Source organism: Peromyscus maniculatus, chromosome 22, assembly GCF_049852395.1.
Source record: "Peromyscus maniculatus bairdii isolate BWxNUB_F1_BW_parent chromosome 22, HU_Pman_BW_mat_3.1, whole genome shotgun sequence".
Taxonomy (NCBI): Eukaryota; Metazoa; Chordata; class Mammalia; order Rodentia; family Cricetidae; genus Peromyscus; species Peromyscus maniculatus.
Window position 1 is genome coordinate 55,752,385 of NC_134873.1, and position 26,297 is coordinate 55,778,681.

A 26,297-nucleotide genomic window follows, 5' to 3' on the forward strand; every position below is an offset into this window, starting at 1 on the left:
TTTGGGGTTTCGGGAAAGGAGAGCAAATGGCGAATCCTGGGGGCTCGCCGCGGGAGTGTCAGTTTCTGGCAAGGACACCCCTGTTGGCAGCAGCAGGTGCCCCCCAGGCCTCAGACACGGTAGTGATGCTGCAAAGCGGAGAAAGGCAGAGAAACCAGGCCAACAAACAAACAAACAAACAAACAAAACTACAAATGCAGCTTTAAAAAAAATCAACAATTTGTAACTGTGATAGGCTCGATTTCCTCTTACACCCTAGGGGGGTTGATTTTGCCCTAATTTGGCCTCCTTAGGTTGGGGAGTGGCTGTCTTCACCCTCAGCACTTTCCTGTTCCTCTTTCGGTGCCTGTTAGAGCTGCTCTACTCAGGAAAGCCTGCAGGTGGTAGGTGGCCAGCTGTCCCAGCCCTTCCCGGGCCGGCCCCAGGGAGTGGTCCGGGACCACCGCCTGTCATTGCCTCTGTGAATGCTTTGTACCCTCGCGAGCCCCAGGCTGGCAGGGTACTGTGTGTCCTCCTCCTCTACACCCCGGAGCCCAGCCCAGTGCCTCATGATGCTAGACATGTAGCAGGAATCTTAAAAGTTCTTATTAATAAAATCAAACTTGCGCCAGGTATTGGGGTGAACTGGAAGATCAGAGAACCAGAACAAGCCACAGCTACCTCACCTTGCCGGATCCTCAGCTGGTCTTGTTTCCTCAGACTGGAGGCCTCCGAGTCCTCATCCAGAATGGGTCTCAGCTGAACTGCTGCTCAAAAGCCTGAAGCTTAACCAGGCCAAATGCTTAACCAGGCCAAATGCATCTAGTTTCTGGTCCTCACGCCTTATATACCTTTCTGCTTTCTACCACCACTCCCTGGGATTAAAGGCTCGCCTTCTGGGATTAAAGGCGTGAGTCACCATGCTTGGCTGTATCCTTGAACAGATGGATCTCTGCCTCTGGAATGCTAGGATTAAAAGTGTGTGCTACCACTGCCTATCCTTTATGTTTAATATTGTGGCTGTCTGTCTCTGACCCCAGATAAGTTTTTTAGGGTGCACAATATTTTGGGGAACACAATACCACCACATAGCCACATAAATCTTTTGTTTTTGGTTTTTCGAGACAGGGATTCTCCGTGTAGTTTTGGTGGCTGTCCAAGATCTCGCTCTGTAAACCAGGCTGGCCTCGAACTCATAGAGATCTGCCTGGCTCTGCCTCCCGAGTGCTGGGATTAAAGGCGTGCGCTGCTGCTGCTGCTGCCACCGCCACCACCACCACCACCACCACCACCTGGCAGCACATAAATGTTAAAATGAGTTCGTTTTCATTTGGCTCTTCACTTGCTCAGCTAAAAGCTAACCTGTGGCTAAGAGCACCACGTCCAGCTCCTTCCCTGCCGATTCAGCTGTCACCTCTAAGAGGAGTGAAGCAGGCATATGGATGGGGCTTCAAGGCCTTTTGTTGTCGTGTGTGTCCCACCGTCCCGCCCCCCCCCCCCCCCCCCCCCCGTCTCCTTAATGGAAGGTAGTTTGGCGGTGGGAAAATGTGTTTTGGATTCTGCAGATGAACACCAAATGCTGTCTGTACTTTCGTGTGGCTGAGATCGGTCCACCAGCCAGCTCCTTTCCTTCTATATGGGTTGGGGAGATAGTTTTCACCTTGCAGGGTGGCCGTAAGGATTAGGGATTTCATATGTAGTTGCCCAACTCCAAGGAGTGCCACACCACCTTGGTGCTGGAGAAATCCATTTGGTGCCTGCTCTGTTCCAGCCTTCTGTGGGAGAAAAAGGAAGGTGGTGAGTGAGACCCTGGGACGTGCATTGTACAACGGGGAGATGTTGCAGGATCCTCTGTACAGTGAGGATGGCTGCTTTGGGATAGAGGGAGATGTAGGAGGCAGGAGAGTGCCACCATCCAGGGTGGACCCGTCTCATTGGGCTGTAGAGTCCTGGCCAGGCTCCGCCACTTCCCGCCAAGAAGCTTCACCTCTCCCAAGCTGATGTCCTCATCCGTACCATGGGGTTACCGGAGTACTGTCTGGTGGGGTTTGGGAGCCAAGTCAGATCTTCCTGGCTCCCAAAGGGATTTCCTCTCCTCTTGGGGTGGCCAGGTGGGGCTTGGGGCAAGCTTCGTGTTCAGCTTTCTTTTCCGGTGGTCACTCACCCATGCTCCTTGTCCCCCGCCCAGCCCGTGTGAGCACAGCAGCTCCGGTCTCTGTATCACTCAGTGCAAGCTGAGAAGCATGGCACTAAACGAGGCCGTGCAGTGGGGTGTGTGAGCGAAAGCTCGCGTCTTGGCAGGGGTGTGGGAAGCAGGAGAGGGAGGGCAGGTCTGGGAGGTGGTCCTACTTGTGTCTTTATGGGCCTGGGATCCCTGCTGTCGCTGTCGGCTTGGGGTGTAGGCTTGATAACTAAATTATGGACTCTCTCCCTCTTGATTGACAGCTTAGTAATTAGAGAGATATTAATCGGCTGCTTCGTCGCTTGTTGATTTCAGTAGAAAAGTTAGCGAGGAGGAGGCCTTTATTGTTGCTGTTTCTTTTGTGGTGACTGGCCAGGGAAGTGAGCCAGCTCTTCTCCAGATGCCCAGATATATGGAGTCAGGGTAGACTTGGGGGCTCAGCCTTGAGTGGTGTCTTCTTCCCACAGTGCAAGCTTGTGGCCTGCCTGTTTGCTTTCTCACCTCTGTGAGTCATGGAGGCGAGTGGTGTTTGCCTTGTTTTGCAGGGTCAAGAAGGTTACGTGGCTTGCTCTAGGCCATGTGGTTGTTAAAAATGAAAAGGCAAGTTTCCAGGGCAGGACTTGGGACTGCAAATCCTGGCATCTTTGTATTCGTTGACACTCATCAGCTTGCCCCTGAGCACGTGCCTTGTTCCAGGACCCCTGCTCCGTTGTGGACCACGCCATGCAAAGACTACGATCGCTTTTCTCGACAGAAGAGCTGGTAGGTCGGTTTCTGTAGGTGGGATGTCAGGCAGGTGCTGGAATGGCTCCAGCAGATGTTGTTCCTATGAACTTGAGATGGTTTTGTCTATTTGCCCACAAACCACGCTACTTCCTTAAAAGGGGCATGTCTGGGGTGGTGCTCATGAGTGGACGGAGCTTGGGGCCATTTTCCGTGTGTCCTGTGTTGAGTTGTTAGTGGACTTCCCTCAAGCCTGAGAGATAACATCCCTCTTGCCCCTTTCTGCTTCCTGTGCCCTGTTCTGCCCACTTGACTTGACCTGCGTTGGGGGAACTGCCCCACACTGGCCACTCAGGTCTCTCTTTTATCGTTTCGGAGTTTTCTTGCTTAGGGGAAGTTGCCTCTTCACAGATGTGCGTCTGGGCCTTGGGGTGTACCACGGTGGTAAAGAACTTGCCTATTGTGTGCACTGAAAAGAAATTGTCTCTTTCATCTAAACGTCCCCTAAATGCATCCCATGTCTTCATCTGCCACTCGCTGCCTCTCTCTATATAGTTTGCCTGCTTGGGCCATCCTCATTGCCCATGGGCTCCCAGATCCTCTAGCTCCTAGCTTTCCATGGTAGCTGGCTAGATGAGAGCATCCCTCTATAGCCAGCCAGTCCCTGAGCATCAAATCCGGGCTGGGGCCCATAATGGAAGTACAATGGGGTCTGTTTCTGGGGTTTCCGAGGAGGCCAGTGTCTGTTCTTCTAGTCAGAGCTTCCCAGGTGGACAAAACACCAGACTGGATTCCTCCATGTACTGGCTTCTCCAAGTGTGGTCCTTACATGGCCCGGGAACTTGGTAGGCATCTATCTCAAATCTTAGAATCTACCCCGGATCTCCTAAATCACAAGCTTGGGGAAATCACTGTCAGTCCAGGCTGGACAGGTGATTTCTGATGTCGGCCAACAAGTCAGAGCTGCAAGGATACCGTGAGTCCTGGCATCTCCTCTCAGCACGCTGCTTACCATCCCCCACCTTCCACCCTCTCCCAGTGTCCGGGGAGCATGACTGAACTGGGTGTTTAATTTGCTTCCCTCTCAAACGTTCCCCTGGCCTCCTTCCTCATTTTGAACATGTGTTGGGACTGTCCGCATTTGCTTAAGGAACGGAGCCCTCCCAGCCCGCCTCTGGACGCCAGAGAAAAAACGGAGGCAGGATATCACGGGGCAAACCTTGGCTCTGTGAGTATGCTGTCTGCCTTAGGGGTGTGCAAATAGTAGACTCCACCCGTGCTCCTTGATGAGGTCTATGTGCCAAGCCATGTTCGCCCCTGAACACTGAGTGGCTTGATAGGCCTGGTTTCTTTAGGTGGGGTTTGTTCGTGGTACCAGACCCTGTGTCCCATCAGGATGGTGGCTTGGATTTGTGCTGTCTTAGCTCCAGAGTAGTGGATGGGCTGTGGCGCCTTCTGGTCTTAAATCCCAGGCAGGTCGCCGGCTGGAGGCTGAGGAAGCGCTGTATTGCTCAGCCCCCACCTTGGCAATAGTGACTCTTTCCTTGGCTCACCTCAGTGTTCTATGAAGTGACCTCTCTCTCTATTCCTCTCTACCCCCTTCCTTTCAAATGCTATCTTTTTGTGTCCCTTAAAAAGGGACAAGAACAAAAACAAAAACAAAACCAACCACCTTGTTCCAGTGAAGAAGCACTGTCCTTCGAATAGCATCACGGTTAGGACTAGGAGTGAGCTGGCTCGGAGGAAACCCCTTGTAAGAGCTGCCACTGAGAGCATTTAATTCTGACTCTCCAGGTCAATTAAAGCGCCATTTGCTCCAGCTTAATTGCAAAAGGCTGTCCTCCCCAGCCAGCTGGGTCAGGGCTCGGCCACTCTTATTACCTGAAGGTGTTTCTGGACGCTTCCCTGGCCCTGAAAACCTGGGGATGGTGCTAGATGTAGGGAGAGGACAAAGGAGAGGCGGAGGAGGGAAGGAGATTTTTGTGTCCCCCCCCCCCCAGCACTGGGGACTCTGTCCAACAGGTGGAGTCAGTCAGGCCTCATCTAGAAATCTAAAGTCTGAGGGGGCTTGCTCGGCAGTCCCCTCCCATTTGAGGTCGACTTCTACCCCACTTTTGATTTTAACCTAGTAACTGACTGAGCTACAACCCGACCCTTGGCTTCCATCCTGGGTAGATCTTTCTTACTCATGAAGATGGTTGAAGTTCCTAAGTGGGGAAATATGCGTGACACAGCACTTTATACATGCTTTGGAAATCCCCGTGGGAACTAGGTGAGCGTTGGATCTCAGAGAATCTGTTAGTCAAGTTATTATGGAAAAAAACTGACTTTCATAAATAGCGCTGCCATTTGGAAGAGGATTCTGACCTGTCTAGACATTATCGAAGGCTTTAAAATCAGCTTGTAGGTGGTGGTTTTAATGCATTGCCCATGTAAGCACAATGGCAGTCATCACAGGGCTCAGGAGGAGACAGACTGCCGGGTCCGTTTGGAGACAATCCTGGCTGTGGGTTTGAACTGTTCTCCAGCGAGTCTAGACCCACAGAACTATGCCTTCTGTCAGGTGCCCCTCCGGAGTGACTGTGGAGATGAGGGGGACGTAGCAGAAATGCTGTATTGGTCAGGTGGGCCCAGACAATACAGCCTTCCCGCTACCACTTGGGTGACAGAGGAATCAGTAACCCGGCACGTGGGCAAGGCCATTCATGGGTGGATCAAGCTGGCGATGTGTATAGTTACTCTTGCTTTAATATTTAAGGCTGAGATGCTGTAAATCACAGAATGTTTTTATCACCTCCCCCGAGAAACTTCACCCCCATTTTTAGTCACTCCCATACTCCCTCCCCGCCAGGCTCTTTTCATTTGATGTCATGTTTTCCAAGGTTCATCTGCATTGCAGAAAGTGTTAATATTTCATTCCTTTATAGCTGGAATTTCTCTCTTTTAGTCTTTTTTTCCATGGCCATTCTCTAGGTTCTGGGGACCATATTTGGGGTGGGAAACAGAATGCAAAGTTCTGATGTCCTTTGACTCCTAAAAGAATGTGGCCCCAGGCCGGGCGGTGGTGGCGCACGCCTTTAATCCCAGCACTTGGGAGGCAGAGCCAGGCGGATCTCTGTGAGTTCGAGGCCAGCCTGGACTACCAAGTGAGTCCCAGGAGAGGCGCAAAGCTACACAGAGAAACCCTGTCTCGAAAAATCCAAAAAAAAAAAAAAAAAAAAAAAAAAAGAATGTGGCCCCTCTCCCGCTTCCTGTCCAGTATTCTTGTTCCTTCATGCTTAGTTCCTGGCCTCTCTCACCTCCATCCCTGCCCTAATTCCTTTATTCATCAAATGTATGACCAAATGAACCACAGATTAGGTAAGGAACAAAAACACCTATCCATTGGGTTTTCCCCTTTGTAGGAATGGTTTCTAGAACTGGGAAGAAATGTACACAGCTGACCAAAACACAAATAGAAAATGAAGATTCTGTAAAAATGGTGAAAGCATTATAAAGGTGTCCACCCAGAGTCTCTGCAGAGTCACCTCAACTCAGTCAGAAGTGGCTTTATTGGGAACAGTCATGGATGGTCAGGTCCGTGGGTCTGTATTGTCTGGTAAGAAACAAGAGTCTAAGTGAGATCACCAACAGGCATATGGTAGGAAACAGACAAAGATATAAACCAATAGGCCAGAGAAGGAGAGCAAGCAGCCAACCGAAACTCACTGTGCAAAGATATGCAAATAAAAAGATTAATCTATTGGATGGGATAAGATAGGAAAAATTGATACCCAAGAGACAGGAAAGTTAATATTCTATCAGGCATGGCCAACCTGGCCTGTGGGCTACATGTGCCCCAAGATCACTATGAATGTGGTCCAGAAAAAAATTATAAACTTATTTAAAACATTCTGAGATCTTTGTATGTGTGAGAGATTTTTGTTGAACTCAATCACAGGGTTCTGGAGTGTGAACTTTGTAGATGACAGTGTTGTGTTGGTACATCAAAAGGTTGGACACACCATGTATTTGGGAGTAAAAACTGCCCCAGCTAAGTCTGAGGATATTTGACAAAGCCTCTTGAATTTGCAGCGACCCATTTCTCTGAGTTTATAGTAAGAAAATGCCCAGAGTACATATAGACTTACATAAAATGGCATTCTTCACAGCATTACTTACGGCAGTGGCCAATTATAAACACATTGAAGAACAGTGAGAAGGCAGTTACAGTGTATATTAGGATAATAGCAGCCATTCAGAACTGCTTTCACAAAAATGTGAAGAAACGTAGAAAGCTAATGATGCATGCAGTGTGAAAAAGCATGAATTAAAACTATAAACAGCAATGAATACAGCTTCAAAAATATACACATGTATAATAAACAAGGGGAGGTTGTAACAAAACAGTCAAAGTGATTGGCTCTCAGTAGTGATACCGAATACTTTTAGAAATTTACCTCTTTATTCTGTCCCCCCCCCCTCAGTTTTTTTTGAAAGCCATTTTATTTATTTATTTATTTATTTATTTATTTATTTATTTATTTATTTATTTTTTGGTTTTTTTTCGAGACAGGGTTTCTCTGTGTAGCTTTGCGCCTTTCCTGGGACTCACTTGGTAGCCCAGGCTGGCCTCGAACTCACAGAGATCCGCCTAAAAGCCATTTTATTTTTATCAAAGTTTTAATGTAGATGGTTTAAGAGTCAGCAGTCCTGAGAGGGCCCGTTACGGAGAAACAAAAGCTCCCCCAATGCATCTCCTATAGCAAGGACATGTCCCCTCCCTTGGGATGTCCACTGTCTACTCCCAGCTGCTTAGGTCTTCCCTTCACACTACGATGCTCCAGCTCTCTGATGATGCCGTGATTCCCGGGGACCCTTTCCAGTGGCTGGTTCAGAGTTTGAGTCTCACCGGTGATGAGCGTTTGTTTGTGACTAGGTGGCCACAGCTGAGCCCTCTATGAAGGGTGCCACGCTCACTACCCCTCCTCTGTCCTGTGTTCCTGTAGAGTTGGGGATTGTTATTGGTGAAATTATTAAGGCCACGCCACGTAGTTAAAGGGGAGGTTTATTTAGTGGCGTAACTTACAAATGAAGGGATAGGTAGGTTGCAGGGTCTGGGAAAGACTCAGCGCAGTCCGGCGGTGTTCTCTGGAGAACTCTGCTCGGTCTACCTCTATCGTCCAGGGTCCAAAAAACAAGAGAGGGTGTCGCATCTGGATCTCAGGTCTTCACGGTCCTCTCTTAGCCCTGCCTTGTGGGCGTCATAGTTACTGAAGCCTCAATGGGGGTTGGAACTTCCAGACCAAAGCTGGAATGGCTACCCACTGCAGATTGCCTTCTTCCCTTGATTAGTTTTCACTGCATGCCTCCTGTTTCACCCTCAGCCTGCCCTCCCGTACAATCCCCGGCATTCTGTCAGCCTCTCCTTGGAAGCATCCCTGCTGAGCCTTCCAGTCACGCCTGGGTTCTCCCGTGCCTCTCACATGCTGCACACTTGGGATTTTTCTCCCTTAGTAAAATCCCCATCCGTGTTTAGGATTTCCTGGCTTCTCCTTTAGTTCCACGCTCTGATGGAGGGCGTAATCAGTTTCTCATGTGAAGCTTCCTGGCGGCACGTTTTTGGACACTGTGTAGCCCTGGCTGCCCTGGGACTCGCTTTGTAGACCAGGCTGGCCTTAAGGTTGGAGATCCGCCTGCCTCTGCCTCCCGAGTGCTGCAATTAAAGCCGTGTGCTGCCATCACCAGGCTTAATAGGTTGTTTTGTTTGTTTGTTTCTTTTAGACTTGATTGACGGCTTGAAAAATGATACACTTTTTTTTTCCTTCTTCCGAATTTCAAAGGCGTTGCTCTGCTCTCTTCTAGCTTCTGTTTTGCTTTATGAGTCTCATGCCAACTGGGTTCTTGATCTGTCTTCAGGAACCTGGCTCAGGAAACTTTCAGGACCTTCGATTTCACCCTCCTGAAATGCGTCCGCTGTCGGGTGGGCTCCAGCTGGCAACTGTACGCCTGCCGTCTAGAAATTTGTGGTTTGCTTCTGGGAAACTTTCTGGTTCATTTCTTTGATTTCTTCACTTCCTGTGATGCCGTGGCTGTTACCTAGATTTGATGGCCAGAGTTCCTGGAATGTCTTCTTCATTTTCTTACGTTCTATGCTCTGTACCATGCTGCCCTATTTTAGGGTTATTTCCTCAATTTTATTATTTACCACTATATCCCTATCTTGTTTTTTAAAATGTGATTCTATTTTTAATGTTCAGGGGCCTTTCTTGTTTTCTGGATATTACCACCCCACCCCCCAACCCACCCCAAATTGCTCTTCTAAGATTTTTTTTGTTCTTTGAGATAGGGTCTCATTATGTAGCCTGGCTGGCCTGAGCTCACCTAAGTGCTGGGGCTAAAGGTGTACGCCACCTCACCCAGCATTTGGTTGGTTTTTTTTTTTTTTTTTTTTTTTTTGATGAAATATCTTCTGTAATTTCTCTAAGGATGTTAATGATAATTTCTTTGAGGTTTTACTAACTGCAGTATATTGGTCTAGTTTATTATGTTTTTGATTTTTTATTATGCCTAATTTATCAATTAAACTTTATCATAGGTATGTGCGTATAGGAAGAATACAATATTTGTGAGGTTCGGTGGTGTCCACAGTTCCCGATGTCTGAGTCTTAGCCTGTGTGTCCTGCAGATACGGGAGGACTGTACTATATATAATGTAGTCTAAACACTGATGATGTACATCAGGGAGTGGCTCATTCTGGGGACTGTGGTATATGTACATCAGGCAGTGGCTGAGTCCTAGTGAAGGAAAGGTTTCTTCCATGGAGTCCCATGCCTGTGTTTCTACAGGGTGGTCGCTGTAGATATATCCTGGTCCTTTGGATGCATCCTGATTTCTTTTCTTTCTTTTTTAAAAAGATTTATTTATATATTATGTATACAATGTTTGGCCTGCAGGCCAGAAGAGGGCACCAGATCTCATTACAGATGGTTGTGAGCCACCATGTGGTTTCTGGGAATTGATCTCAAGACCTCTGGAAGAGCAGCCAGTGCTCTTAACCCCTGAGCCATCTTTCCAGGCTCGTGGACCTTGATTTCTTGTGTCTTTGTTCTTTAGAAGTTTTTGTCTCCGTATCTATCTGCTCACATCTCAACCCCTGCCACAAAGGAAGGTTAACTTGGCATCTCCACAGCTGCTTACTCATACTTAGTATGTGGGATCCATGAGGGGGCTGTTGAATTCAGCTCTCCCTGTAGGTCAGGGTTTCTCAACAAATACCATTGGTATGGGTTGGACTATTGTTCTTCATTGAGGAAGAGGCCATTTCATGGACCATAGGATGTGTCGAGCCACCCCGATATCTTCTCCATAGAGCTGGCAGTACATTCCTCTGCTTGTGTCAATCAAAACGCCACCAGACTTTGACACATGTTCCCTTGGGACCATGCCACCCATACTTCCCCCACTTCCAGTTGAAAACCATGATTTCACTGTCTAAACCTTTTCTTTGGGGAATTCTATAAAAATCAATAGTCTTTTTTATCTTCCCTCGTGGGCTAGGGTCATATTCCCCAGGAAAGAGAATTATCCGTTCTCCAGCCCAAGGGCTCATACAGGGTTGCTAATGTCCTGGGAAGCAGTTGGAAAAGGCACCTCGAGGGCCTCAATTTTAAACACATCCCCTCTGCCTCTTGCAAGGTTAAAGAGTTTGTCGTGGCAGAGAAGGGGTGCAGAAATTAAAGCATGCCTTCACCTTTGTCCTATATCTAGAAGAACACGCTGCTCCCGTCCTCACACCTTCAGCCCCCCCTCCCCCTGGGGCATGTCGCTATTACAGACAGCTGCTCCTGAGCCCCACTCTGTTGGCCCAGGAGCTACAGCCCTGGGCCTGCTAAGTTGGTTCGCTTTGTTCTTTTTGCCCCTAGACTCTAAAATTTTTGTGGCTGTTGTCTCCTTTCCTATTGGCTTTTTTTTTCCATGTGGCTGTATGCCTTAAAAAAAAAGAAAGAAAGAAAAGAAAAGAAAAAAATCACATTACATCTTCGAGGACTGGAGAGATACAAGATAAATGTATGTTCAGTCAGCTGGGCGCTAGCTGAAGCTGCCCCCCCCTTTATAATTAGAAACATAAATATGTTCCAGTATCGGCTCCTCAGTGCCTGCCTCAAGACACTGGGAGATGATTTTGTAAGACGCTTGCTCGGCGTTCAGGCTTTGGAGCAAAAGTTATTGAGTGTCTCAGAGGTTGTGTCCCTTAGGCCCTGAAACCACATCATGGCTTTTTCTTTCCACATGAGAACCCAGCTTTCTAGTGACCAGAATCTGTGTCCATCAAGGCCCAGCATCCCCCTCTCAGCAACTGGAATGTTGATGTCTTCCAGCTAAGACTTGAGCTCTGTACAGACCGTGACTTTCCAGTGAACACATTGTCGTGCAACCCCCAAATACTGCCTTTTCGGTCGCAGCTGAGTCACCCCAATTAGATTTGGGTACTTTCATGTTCCCCAGTCACCTTAGTCACTGGTACGACTGATGACTAATAAACCCAGATTTCCATTCATTCAGATCTCAGAATGTAGCCTTATCGCCAGTGGTTAGATGGCCTCCTGTAACCCCCTACATGAACTGTCTACAGTGTTGCTGGTATCGGAAGGCAGGGAAGAACACTTCTTGCCTTGGGTCAAGGGCAGACTGTTCTAGTTATAGAGTGACTATGGCCATGACCAAAATCAAGCTGGGGAGGAAAGGGTTTCTTTGGCTTACACTTCCACATCACTGTCCATCATTGAAGGAAGTCAGGCCAGGAACTCACACAAGGCAGGATCCTGGAGGCAGGAACGGATGCAGAAGCCATGGAGGGGTGCTGCTCACTGGCCGGCTCAACCTGCCTTCTTATAGAACTCAAGACCACCATCTCGGGGGCAGCCCCATCCACAATGCACTGGGCTCTCACACATCAATCACTAATTAAGAAAATGCCAGCCGGGCGGTGGTGGCGCACGCCTTTAATCCCAGCACTCGGGAGGCTGAGCCAGGAGGATCTCTGTGAGTTCGAGGCCAGCCTGGGCTACCAAGTGAGTTCCAGGAAAGGCGCAAAGCTACACAGAGAAACCCTGTCTCGAAAAACCAAAAAAAAAAAAAAAGAAAATGCCCTACAGGCTGTCCTGCACCCCGCGTTATGGAGGCATTTTTCTCAACTGAGGTGCCCTCCTCATAGATGGCTCTAGCTTGTGTCAGGCTGACGTAAAACTAGCCCACCCACAGACCTGAACTCCTCCTAGGTGGGGAGATGGCATGAGCCATGTGGGTTGGGGCGGAGAGGAGACACCCTTGGTGGAGGAAGTGTTCCAGGCTAAGAGAAAAGCACAGGAGGTGTGCAGAAGCGGCCGGGGTGGGTGGAAGGCCTGTGGAGCATCCTGTGTCCACTTTGGTCAGAATGAGCTCTTGAAACTTAGGTGGCCAGAGGAGCTTGAGGTCAGCTGTGGCAGGCCTGGAACATTCTGCTGAAGAGCCTGGTCTTTGTAAAGGGCCCCGTAAGGAGCTGGTGCTGCCTGGGTATCAGTGCCGTTAGAGGGGGCAACAGGACACATCCGGAGCTTTTCCCACATCGCCTCTTCTAAGGCCTCAGGAGGGGACAGATGTTTCTGTCTTCTGCTCTCTCGTGGCACAGAGCATCTTGTCATCCACCTACACCCGCATTCAAGGGTTCGAGGTCTTCTTTGGACCTGTGTCCTATTGCATCCCCACAGTGAACTGAAGTCTAACAAGTCCTTCCCTTTGCTCTTGTTTTCTCAGTGGATGAGAAGGTCTGCCACAGTGCTCAGTCAGTCAGATGCGTGCTGTACCAGCACGAGATCCCGAGTTTGGATCCCTGCACAGTCCATGAAATACTGAGTGGGACAGGGCATATCCGCAGTGCTGGTGCTGGAGAGGCAGAGTCCAGAGGCTTGCTGGGGCTTGCTGACGAACCAGCTTAGCCACATTGGTGAGCTCCAGGTTCAGAGACCCCTGTCTCAAAAAACAAGATGGAGAGCAACAGGAAGCTGCCTGACGTTGACCTCCGGCCTCTACACACATGTGCACCAGCACATACATGTATACTGCACACATCCATGCACTCTCACACAGGTGATGAGGACACGGAATAAACAAGGTGACACGTGTGGCTTCAGGTAGCCATGTCCTCAGCCCAGACCCTGCACTGTGGATCTGCTGTCCACTGTGTGGTGACTTCCTCTTGCTGCCACAGTTAAGCTTTCTTAAATAATCCAGTGGCTTGTTAACCGGGAGACTTCTACATTTCCATTTTCCTGGTAGCACACTGTACCGCCTTCATGATGGACTATGAGCTCTCAAGGGACTCGCTGGATGGGTATCCTGAGCCAGAACCTAAAGGCTCCTGTATAATTTGGCCAGGTCACACGATGTGGTCTTGAACTTGGATCCACCCCTGGGAACCCTTTGCTTCTGGGACAGTGTCACCACTGAGTCAGCCAGAGTTGGCCTGCTGTCTTCAGTGCCCTGGAGGTGGGGAGGAGGGATGACCTACGCAGATTGACACTGCCTCTGAGGTTGTATAACGATTGGCAGAATACCTGCCTGGCATGCATGAAGGCCTGGATTGTTGCAAACCTGTTCTCCCAACAATGGGGGAGGTGGAGGAGAGAAGGTCAGAAGTTCGGGGTCATCCGTAGCCACGCAGCACGTTTGAAGAGTTTGAGGACAGTCTGGCTACGTGAGACCATCTCCAAGAACAATACGCAGAGCACAGACGGTGTGTAAGCCACTTTACACGCCGAAGCTGTTTATCTGCTGCGTCTCTAATGGCTGCTGTAGGGCTGCGTCACCTTCGCCTCCGTCACGTCGGCGGCTCTCCGCCTGTGTTCACTCAGTGTCTCCCTGACTAGGTTCTTTCCAGTGGGAAATCCGGTCTGGACTGGCTGTGTGGGCGAGCATTCACACTGGTGCACATGTATGTGACAGAACCCCGAGGTCAGCCTCGGGTGGCATTCCTGAGCTAACACTGCCTTACTTCTGGGGATGGCCTCTCACTGACCTGGAGCTTATCAAGTCAGGCTAGTTTGGCTGACCGGGGAGAGATCTGCCCGCCTCTGCCTCTCCAGTGCTGAGATTACAAGCAGCACTACCCCCCCCCCCCTCGGCTTTTTAAAGTGGATTTTGGGGGTAGAGTCAGATTCCCATACCTGTACACAGAAGGACTTCACTGACTGACCTGGCTCCCTCGCCCCCAGGGCACATTTTTTGAGGTATATTGGTTTAGCCAATCATCTCCATGTGTTTTTCTCAAAGTTAGTTTTGCCCACAGTTCGTTCTCACACACACACACACACACACACACACACACACACACACACACACACTGAATGGAGACGCTGCCGGCGGGATGGCTATAGACTAGCGGCAGCCCCATGTGACAAGTGCCTCTCACACTTGAGCCTTTTAATCTCCCCCCCCCCCCCCCCCCCCCCCCCCCCCCCCCCCCGGCTTGCTGTGAGGATCTGTAGTAGTGTAGAGAAGGAAACAGGAAAGGTGACCTGCCAGAGACTGCGCAGCCCGGGAGCCCAGCTCAGGTTCAGAAGGTCAGTGACTCCACCCATGATGCATTGCAGGCAAACGCTCGCTGTTTAGAGGACTTCGTTTGGGCTCGAGCTCTGCCCGGCTGTTCAGGTATCACTGGACAAGCCGTGGGCTTCCTTGAGGCAGCAGCCCTTTGAATGGGGCTAATGGTGAAGCCCAGTGGGATGGCTGGGAGTTCTGTGGAAGCAAGAACCAGGTAGCCTTTCCACAGCCAGGACTGCAGGACTCCATGGGAATCCTCACAGGACATGGGCAGAGGCGAAGGAAAGTGAATCAGGATGGCAACGGGGCATATCACACCTGTGCCAGGAGGGTAAAGCCGTGCTCGAGAGTGTGGACATGCACATGGCAATCCTGGTCTCCCTGCCTCTGTCTCTTGAGGGCTGGGATCACAGGCATGGACACCTCGAATGCCTTTTGTGGCATTGGGGATCGAACCCAGGGCCTCTCCAATGCTAAGCAAGCACTGTGCCAACTGAGCTGTGGCCCCAGCACCTCCTGCATGCTTTAGGTGATCTCTAGGCCCCTTACAATGCCTAACACGACAGATGGTTACGTTCCTGTGTTATTAGGAGATAATGACGAGAAAAAGTCCTGGAGGTAGACACGGGTTCTGTGACTGAGTATTCACATACATAGAACCCGGCTTCCCCAAAAGACTCCCCAGCCTCCTTTAGAACTGAAGGGAAAGAGGGACATAGACAGGCTCTGACCCTTGCTGAGGACACCCTGGCCTAACTCCGTGAACTGCAGAGATTGGGCCCGCGGGTGGTAAATCCTTACATCTTGGGGAGAGTTATGGAAGGGGAGGTCGAGGGAACAGCAGGAGAGGCCAAGTGTACCTTGTGCTGTTTGGGTATTGCTTCATTCTGATTGGACAGCTTAGGTCATGTACCCAGGTAAGAACTGGGGACAGAGAGAACTTGCCACTTAGTTTAAATGGCCCTTCTCTAGCCAAGGGTAGGATCAGGTTCCCCGGGCCCATGTGTCTAAGTGGAAGAGGGTGGCCCTTGAACTGTATCAGGGCTCTGGAAAGAAGGAAAAGTACAAGGATGCTGGATCGGCAGCGTTCTCTGTATCTCCGCACCATAAATGTCAAGACGATGATAAAAGGTTGTGGCGGGAGCCGCAGCATGAACTTAAAATTCGGGGCGGGCGTATCTCAGTGTGAGGCTCCTGGGCACTCAGCAAGGTCACTGCTGAGTGAGTTGGAGCGAGCATCATTCAGCAGAGAAGTAGCCCTGGTCTCGGGCCAATCTGATTCCTCCTTAAAAGTGACAATAGCAAGGTAACAAATTAGCATCACTGGAGAGTTCAGACAGTTAATACCCGTTCTCCAGCTCCAGCTAGCACAGGGCAAAGCTACCTATGTATGACCTAGCTTCAGGCAACTTCCTGGTTTCCGCCTCCCACTAGCAGATACCTGATACCAGGCCTTGCAGACAGACCTGCCCTGAGGGAGTCCCGAGGGGGTCCAGAGAAGAGAAGAGGCACTACTGTGAGCTGTGCCAGAAACAGGAGTGAGCGGTGATGGGTCTGAATCCGGCATCCAGCTGAGATCTGTCAGATGAAATGATTTATAGACCAAAGCTTAGAAAGTGAGTAGGTGCTGCCCGGGTACAGGATTGTGGAGAGTGAAGGGAGGTGAACCTCCCGAGCAGTCGGTCGGTTGGAGATGTGTGCTTGGATCCCTGTGTGCCTTGGAGTAGCTGCTGAGGATTTCTGGGTTTCTAGCAGCTTGAGTGGGTAGCAGCTTCTTTTATTGAGGGGCCAAACTCCCAAGCTGCAGGCTTGAGAAGTGAATTTAGTTCAGGTTGTCAACTTGGTTCTGATTCAAGCCGAAGGGGCTGTGGGGTCCGGAAGTCTGTCTGGAGGAAGTCTGTCTGGAGGTACCTGTAAGAGGTCTTGAGTTCAGCACGGTCTACGCGAGCCTCCAGTTTCTTCCCTGATGTGTTGGCCCACCTCGGTTTCCTCTGCTCTCTAAAATCTTCCAGCCATCCTTCTAGAAGCACTGGTGAGAACCTGATGTCCAACCTGTCACCTAGCTCCAGTCTGCCTCCTGACTGGCTGAGGACTCCACCAGTGCTCGGGGGGCCAGCTTCTTCCCCTGGGTTCAGGCCACTGTCTTCATCCAGCCTGTCCTGTGTTCCTGTTCACTTGTGGAAAAGCCCGATTCTGTGATCCCCTGCCTCCAGGTTTAATGGCAGTCCATGGCTTCGATGGTTCAGGATGACACCCTGTCCAGCCCTCTGGCCCCCTGGCCTTTCCCAGGGCGTCAGCATCCCATCGTGCCTTGGGGCTGGCCCCTAAACCTGCTCCCAGACTGAGAGGTCTTTCCTTCTCTCCCTGTCAGAATCCATCTTCCTAGTTAAACCTTTCCTGGTTCCCAGGCCTTTCCCTTCCCAGCACCTCCCCTGTGGTTATTACCATTCTTGGGACAGTTTTTCCTGACTCAGTAAGTACCTCAACTTCATCAGACTCAGTCCCCTCCCCCCATGTACAACAAACGTTTCGTTTCTGCTTATGCTAAATGAAATCTATGGGTAATGTATCCTCCCTAGGCTCATAATTTTAAGTCAACCTTTAACAGTCCATGTATGTGGAGGCAGGATATGGGGAAAGTAATCCATCTTGAAATTATTTATTTCCACACTAAGTTCCTAGATTCCAAGGGTGGAATATTCCTGAATATAATAATTCCATAATGATGTACCTATAAAATTCCCATAAATGCAATAGTCACCAGAGTGACTGACATAATCATGTTTTTAATTGGCCATTTGGATGCTAAGAGCAGTATTGCCAGCAGCCTGTGACCTTCGGCAATGGTGTCACCTTGTGATGTTTCAATGCTTGGAACAATTGTCTCTCTCCCTCAGTGTGCCCTGAGATCACTTTTCTAGAAAATGTATTTAAACCACGCTAAAACAGAAGACAAAAGTAGATCATTTATGCTTATATATCCAACCATGCCAGGCCCTCGAGTCAGGTAGTTACAAAGCTGTTGCCATGTTTCTGAACGTCTATGCTCAGCAGTGTGGGGATAGCAATCTCGGAATGCCTGTAGAGGCCCCTTTCACTTGGACGATCCAAAGCAACTCCCAGTTTCCAGGGTGTCCTGCAGACAGATTTGTGCCGCCTAAGTGAAAGCCCCTTGTTAACCCCTCATTTTCTGCCTGAAGTGCAGGAGGGCAAGATTTTCACCTGCTTTTCACTAGTGTGTACACCACAGTCAGCACCTTGTTGCCAGACATACGCTGCAGTGAGCGAGCAAGCGAGCGTGTGCATGATCCCAACAACATGAAATTCCAGCCACAGACTCAGGCAAGACATGCTACACCCACGAGAGTGAGCTGGCATTTAACTCCTTTCCTGGTGCTCGAGGCCCGCTGACCTCTGTTTTAGTAAAAGCAACTTGTAATTATAGCTCCCGACAGTGTAGAATTTCAGCTCCCAAACCTCTCCAACCAGGGGAGTCACCTCACCCTGTACCAGAGACAGCGCTGGCCGAGAGGCCGTGGCTTGTCTTTTTTTGGAAAGTCGGGCTGGTCTGCTAGGAGAGCTCAAGCACTAATCCGGGCTCCCTCCTCTCAACATGTGTAGTGCTATATTTACTGTCTCTGCACGATGGGGAAATGAAGCGTGCTGGATGGAGGGCCATATTTAGCTGAGTCTCGATCCTCTGCCTTGTGGGGCCAGCTTAGATAAAACAGAACCCTGAGACTTGAGCCTTCTCCAGGAGAAGTCTTTTTCTAGGGCTACTCATGAGGTGGCGTGCTGGTTCAGTCCCCTCCTTTTAGAGAGAGGAGGTACTGGTCCATGAAGGCCCTCTCATTGCCCCAGCTCATCATGTACATTTCCTGTCCTGTTAGGCCAACGAAAACTGGTGTTATGATCAGCCAAGTGGCCACAAAGAATGTATCAGTGGAAAAGCCCACAATTTGGGTCTATAGCTCCAAAATAATTGATACATTAATAGAGGGACTGACTTGTTAAAACACACACACACACACACACACACACACACACACACACACACACACCCCAAAGAAGAGACACTGTCAAGTTGGAAAGCGAGCCTTCAAGTCCAATACTCCTTTGAGTAGAGCTAATCAGGCCTGTGACTTACAAATAGAATTTTACAACTAAAATGAAGACTGGAAAAAAAAATAGGAAGAGAAAAGGCCAAATATGCAAAAAGGTTCTGAAAAACAATCCCTTCTTAGGAATTTACAGTTCTCTAAAAGTGATTTCTCCTCCCCAGATTTCCTTTAGTTTAGCAGTAGTGAGAGGTAGTAGAAAGTAAGGAGTCAAACTCAGAAAACTCAACGGTGATGAGCTGTGAACCATATTTATCAATACAGTCTCCACCCACCGGGCAAGGGGACTCATCCCAGTTTCTTTGAAACTGGGGATCACAGCTGAGGTTATACATACCCCCAGCCAGCACTCCACCACTGAGCCATAACCCAGCCCTATTTTGTGTTTTGAATTATGCATATGCAGTAGAGAGTGGGATAGTATGTGCACATGAGGACAGGTGTCCACGGAGGACAGAGGCATCGTAGCCCCCTGGAGCCATTGTAAGCGGCCTGACATGGATCCTGGGAACTGAATGCAGGTCCTCTGAAAGAGTCGTGTGTGTTTTTAAGTACTGAGTCCTTTGGTGTATGGTGCTGGAGAATCTAACCTGGTACCTGTCCATGTTAGGCAGGTGCTTCCCCACTGATTAAGGTAAAAAAGAAAAAAATGCTATTTTCATTTGACAAAGTTAAATAAGAAACAAACTGGAAAGAGACAAGTTGGCTACACAGAGGAAATAAAGTTTTAGGAGCTATCGTTACCACAAAGGACTCTGGGATGTCTGTAAGATCGTGCTGGACTTAGGACGGCCCCTTTTCCTCCTCTTGAGTTACTCCGTCTGTGAGCCCCAGCCTGCTTGGCCTGGGTGTGTGCCCTTTTTGAGGGCTCGGGTGTCTCCAGAGGGCAGGGTGCCTATTTGGGGCTTCTCCTTGGAAACAGATGTTTCAGATAAAGAAGGCGACCGTGCGCGCGCGCGTTGGAAGCGACAGTTGCCGCTCCATGTGGAGCAGGGTCACAGTTGGCAGGGCATTCATGGGTGTCACACAGCTCGTCTCTCTCTGAGAATAATCAGCAGCTGTTCTGGACTTAGGAGACTGGGCTTGCCTGAAAGAATTAGTCCTCTGTGGCCCACTTCCCCTCATCCCAGACTGTCACAGAGGGGAGCTTGCAGACGCTGATAAGGGACTGTATCCTGGATGACTGGGGAGGGTGGTTTATCCCTACAGCATTTTTCTGGCCTTCTGAGCATTTGTCACTGACAACCTCCCATTTTACAGGGAAACTAAGTGTCCCAGAAATAAGAGGCTTGACCCGAGGCCACACCCCCTGGACCTGTTCAGACCTCTCCAGCTGTAAGGCCTGACTCCACTGCATTTCTGATATCTTCTCTTCTTGGTATCTCCTAATCACCACGTTGATACATACAACACTCTGACTTGTAATGGTGTGTCCATACACTTCTTTGTCTGCCTGGTCATGCACTTTCCAGAGCTAAGGATGTTTCACATCGAGTGGCACTCCCTGCCCATGCAGTCCTCCTTGGGGCTAATGTCGTGTGTTTCCGAAACAGCCTGTAGTTTATCCCGTCTCTATGGTGTATGGTGTTCAAAGCCCTAATGTCTTAGAAGGCACATTGTGGATTGCTCATTCATTTAACTTCATTGCCTGTTTTTTTTTTGTTTGTTTTTTAAGATTTATTTATTTGCTCTGCATCAGTGTTTTGCCTATATTTATGTCTGTATGAGGGTCGAACTGGAGTTACAGACAGGTGTGAGCTGCCATGTGGGTTCTGGGAATTGAACCCAGGTCCTTTGGAAGAGCAGCCAGGGCTCTTAACTGCTAAGCCATCTCTTCGGCCACCTCACTGCCTGATTTTTTTAACTTACATCTTTAATGAGAGAACTTTGTAAATGTTTCTAATACGTTTTATAAATTGGATTTTGAGCCTTACCCTTTCTTCAGGCCCTGGTTGATGACAGCACCATTCTGAGCACTTTGGGGGCTGTTTAATGGTGTTTCTTAGATCAAGTCTCTACCGCGATCTGTCCTATTGTTGTATATGATCATCTTTTTCTGTTTATGTCTTGAATATCCAGCTAACTTGTAAGCTCCAGGAGACAGTGAAGTCCTTTATTTGTGCATGTATCCTGAGGACATCCCCATGCAGTGTAACCTCAACAAATCTTTGCTAATGGCTTTGGAGTGGCCAGGGTGATGGAATATTCACTGGCAATACACAGCAGAGGCAGGTTGTCCCGTGTTGGTGGGTGATGAGAAATTTCCTATGGATATGTATTTTAAACAGACATCCAGAGACAAGCCAGATGGGAGGGAATGCCCAGGTCTGCAGGGAGGAAGCGAGGATTGTGCTGAAGAGGAAAGGCTGGTGTCTCTGCTGCTTGGGCCCTGTGTGGAGAGGCTCTGATAGGACCCGGACTTCAGTTCTCTCTGCTGCTCCTGAAGAGCCGATGTTTCCTCTGAGAACACATTTCTTCTCTTGTCTGGGATTCTTGTCGTGTGCTGAGTGTATGATCATTTCGACCAGTTCTGGTTTTCAATATCGTGAAACCTACTCCATAAGCTACATGGAGTTTTAAAAACTGGAGCCTCTGTAAGACAGCCAGTTGGTAGGAAGCTGAAGAATTAATTCCCTTAGCAGTCCCAAAGTCCTGTTGACAGAATTCAGTATTTTTATGTTGGCTAATTGTCCTTTAATACATGGAGCTGTGCGCCCAAGAATGTTCCAGTTAAATGTCTAAATGCCTATTTTAAAAATTAGAACTAAAATATATAATTGGTCTACTAATTAGGAGGACACAGGATTCTTGGTTGAGAAAGTCCTGACTTGGATAAATGGTCGTTTAAAAGTAAGGGCGCTTGTTCTGTACGTAACTCTCAAGGTGTTTGTGTTTACAGTATTTAGGGTGAGATGAAAGACTCTGCCAGCCCCCCCCCCCCGTGCCCTCCCTCTCAGACCCACCATTTCACGCTAAGTCTGTGTAAGCAGTGCAATGGGTAGAAGCCGCTTTGTGTGAGGCTGGGTACTGTGTGCACAAGGGATAACTTATTTTTCAATTTGCTCTCTATTATTAGCCTTCCAATTACTCAGACTGGATGAAAGCAAGAGAGATCTCTTTCTTAAAATAACTGCCAATTATTTAGCCCAAGATGGTAGGCAAGAGCAGTTCGTTTTAGGTAGTTTAGCATCATTTACTTCCAAGAAGGTCTGTACATGCTTTTTTTTTCCATTCTTTTTTTATAGATATAGCTCCCCGCATGTAATTATTCTAACAAAAACAAATTGCAGTTTAATAGATACCTAGAAAGGATCGATCTAATTTTCCTCCCGTATGTCCAGGTCTGTCACTAGGGAAAGTCAGACCTCTTTCATAAAAGCAGTCAGTGTTTGGATTAATGTGACTAAGCATTTCTAGAGAACTTCGAATCCAGCTACTTTAATTTTCTTTGCACAGCCCCCTAAAGAAAGAGTACAGAGTTCTGTTTCCATGATGAAGTAAACTTGGTTGAAAAAAACTTGGCAGTCTTTAAAAAAAAAATACAGATATTTGTTTGATGTTTCCAATAGTCTTAAGCTGGTTGCATTCCAAAGTGCCCAATTAGTACAGCGTTAACAAATCATTTTCCTTCTATTAATCAGAAAAGCATGTTGCCCTTGAGACCTTGGTTTGGGTTTTGATGAAAGCGTAGAAAATTTTATTTCTCGGGAAAGAAACTTCTCTGTAGCTGCCAGGCGATAAAGCCAGGAGCACAGGGCCCTGGGGACCTTGCAGGGATTGCTGAGGAACTGGAGAGTTGGCTTCCCCTGAGATACACCGAGTCCTTTCATGCACTAGGTGCGGGCGCCGAGCACTTCCGCCGCTTGGTCTTATTTATTCCGCCTCATCCTGGGGGATAATACCCATATTTTTTGCGTCTGTGAGAATTGGAAATCCAAGTGTGGGAGAAGAATGATTTTTAATGAGAACACCCCACCCTCCAGAGAAAGCTAAGCACAGGTTTGCCCAGCAGTTTCGAGTTGCTGGGTGGGATGCTCAAAGTGTGGGCTTCCTGTTCGATCGAGGCTGCAGTGTGAAAGACACTCAGGGCAACTGTTTAGACGACCTAACACTCAAGCGGACTTTCTAAAACAGGGTTTTGGAATTGGTTTTTTATTTATTTTATGTATATGAATTTTTGTCTCGTGTATGTTTGTGTACCCACATCTGTGTCTGGTACCCCCAGAGGTCTGTCAGAAGAGGGTGTCCAGTCCCCTGGAACTGGACAGATAGCTATGAGCTTCCATGTGGGTGTTGGGCATTGAACCTGGGGCCTCTGCAAGAGCAACAAGTGTTTTTAGCCCCAAGCCAGCTCTCCAGCACCCCCACATGTTGTATTATAAAATCAGAATTATTAATGCATACTAATTACCAATATCATGTTTTTCTGTGATGTATCCATACATTCATATTTATATTTTGGTTGTATCCACCCTCCCAACCACACGTTTTTACTCTCCTCTCTCCCCGGGCCCCTTACCCTTCCCTAGCAGTCCCTCCCTACCTTCCACAAATGAGAGAAAACATGTTGTCTTTCTCTGTCTGGCTGATTTTGCTTAACATAACAAACTTCCAGCTCTGTCCGTTTTCCTGCAAATGACATGATTTTGTTGAATGAAAGTCTGTCTCATATATATGCATGTTGCATTTTCCTCATCCATGTACCTTTTGATGGACAGCTAGCCTGATTCTGTAACTTGGCTGTCATGGGTAGTGCCACGGGGAACATGGGTAGACGTCTCCCCATTGCATGCTGACTCTGATTCTTTTGAGTGTATACTCTGGGGTTAGTGTACATGGCTCATGTGGTAGTTCAATTTGTGAGGCTCTGTGTGTGTGATTTAGGACTTCCTTGCCCTTTTTCTTAGTGGCTGTCCTAATTGACGTTCCCATCAACAGAGTGTAAGGTTCCTCCTCCCCAGTATGCTTAGCAGCATGGTTCTGTCCTTGCTGATAGCCATTTTCAGTGGGGTGGGGTGGGGTCTTAGTGTCGTTTTGTCTTCCTTTTCCTTGACTGCAGATGCTCGGCATTTTTTCTGGTGTTTCCTGGCCACCTGTTTGGCTTCTTTTTAGATAAGTGTATGATTGTATTATTGCTCACGTTACAGTTCTGGATTTTCTTTTTTTAGTCTCCAGGCTATAGCATGCTTCAGACCCACTCTGCTCACTGCCCCACGACTGATACCCCCCTTCCTCACCCTTTTAGGCCAGAATAGGAAAAGTAGTTCATGGAGTACACTGCACCAAGTTGTGTAGGAACCTGGCCTGATTGCTAAACACGGGGCACAGGTTTAGTGAAAAGCAAGGAGAAACCCCCTCCCCCATTGAAAAGTAAACATGAGGGGCAGGAGAGACGGCTGCCCAGTGAGGAGCGCTGGATGCTCTTGTAGAGCATCTCCATGGTGGCTCACAACCAGCTGTGACTCCAGCCCCGGGCACCGGAAGCTTCTTCTGACCTTGTGGGCACAGGTGTGTATGTGGTGCACACACACACACACACACACACACACACACACACACATACACACACACACATACATACACACATACACACACACATACACACATATATATATACACACATATGTATATATACATATATAGGCAAAATACCTGTACACATTAGATAGATAGATAGATAGATAGATAGATAGATAGATAGATAGATAGATAGATAAGTAAATAAATAAATAAAATAAAGAAGCATAAAGATTGTAGCAGTGTGGGGATGGCATTTCCCCATTGTCCTGGTCTGTCAACTCAGAAAGCTCCACTGCCTGTGGCTACAGAGTATATGCCCTTGGATGAGCCAGCGAGATGAAGAAAGCTGCCTGTAGAGTATATGTATATTGCCATTTGAAAGACTCACAGAAAAATAGAAGAGTTAACTTCCACAGACAAGGATTTAGATGTTACACATCAGCCCTTCGTGTCTGCAGGTTTCAGATCTAACTATAAGATTTTTAACCAGTGACGGATTGAAAACATTTGGGAGAAATAGATACATAATGTGCAGATCTTTATTCCTGCCATCATTCCCTGAGTGTCTAGGTTGGGGTTTCTATTGCTGCGATGAAACACCATGACCAAAAGCATCTTGAGGAGGAAAGGGCTTATTTCACCTTATGGTTCCACATCATAGTTCATCACTGAAGGAAGTCAGGACAGGAACTCAAGCAGGGCAGGAACCTGGAGGCAGGAGCTGGTGCAGAGGCCATGGAGGGGTGCTGCTTACTGGTTTACTTGTCATGGCTTGCTCAGTCTGCTTTCTTATAGAACCCAGGACCACCAGCCCAGGGATGGCACCATGGGCTGGGCCCTCCTCCATCCATCACTAATTAAGAAAATTCTTTACAGGCCTGCCTACAGCCCCATCTTCTGGAGGCATTTTCTTAACTGAGGCTTCCTCCTCTCCGGTGACCCCAGCTTGTGTCAGGTTGACATAAAACTAGCCAGGGCACTAAGAAATATAGTAAGGTGACTTTTATGATGCATTAGGCACTATAAGCAATGTGTCAGTGATTTAAAATGTACACGAAGGTGTATAGTGGTTACATATAAGTAACGGCACCATTTTATAGAAGAGACTTGGAGCATCTGCAGATTTGGTACCATGGGGTTTCAAACTAGTCACTCACAATTAGGGGAGAGCTGCTGGAATTGAAAGTTATAATGAGAAAAGTGTCAGATGGCATGAAAGGAAAATTCTTCAGTAGGGAAGTAATACTGCAGGAACTAAATGGACGGTCTTTTAAAATATCCTCTTAGTTCCACATTTATACTGTTCTAGTAGTAAAGTGGGTCCCTTAAGAAAGTAGTCTTCCTTCCAAAACCAGTTTCCATGAAACCAGATGAGTCCAGCCACGGCAGAAACAGAATCCCGATTCTACTCTCTTGTTAGAATGTAAGTAGAATTTAGTGTCACAGAAAATAGTCCATGCAAAATGAGATAGTCACTGCATTGTGTGGCAGAAACTAAAACACCTATGGGGAGGAGAGCCATGAAGTAGCTGTGTATCCCATGTAATAGTCCAGTGTCGTCAGGAAGAGCTGTGAAGTAGCTGTGTATCCCATGTAATAGTCCAGTGTAGTCAGGAAGAGCCATGAAGCAGCGGTGTAGCCCATGTAATATATTGTCCAGTGCATTTTGGTGTGGAGAGATTACCAGGCCGACTGGACAAGGTAGGTGCAGAGCAGAATGCATTGTTTGATCATGTGTGTGGCTTTGTGGATGCGTGCAGTTCCAGGTGTATACATGCAAAGAAAAAAACACTGGCAACTACCCAAGAAAACATCTGGGAGAGGGAAGTGGCAGGGGCTGTGACATAATTTTTGTCTTTAATATCCATGTGCCACATACACAAAGGGAATGGGAGGAGGGGGAGGACAAGAAGAGCAAAACTAAGAGTCTCGCTCGGCGAAGGTTCGTTAAGGCACTAAGAACGCTGCCCCACAGTCGAGCCCCGGTGGGAGGCCCAGCATCTTTACCATGACGATCCACCCTTACAGGTTCTTCGCCTTCTGTGCTTCTGTATGTGAATTGTGGTTTTAAGGATGAAGTCCGTGAAAGACCATGTTGGTCCGTACCTAGACTATTGTAATATTTGCCGTACAGATTCAGTGTGTGTTATTAGGTTAGAATTCTTAGCATTGAGCTCACCTTGGGTCTTTGTACATACTCCGCAGTGACAGCTTT

The 26,297-nt window shown here is 48.3% G+C and overlaps 1 protein-coding gene across 1 annotated transcript in view; it reads left to right on the forward strand.

Moving 5' to 3' along the window:
• The window catches only part of Rhoq (ras homolog family member Q), a 38,831-nt gene that overhangs the window by 5,815 nt on the left and 6,719 nt on the right, over positions 1-26,297 (forward strand). The window lies entirely within an intron of this gene.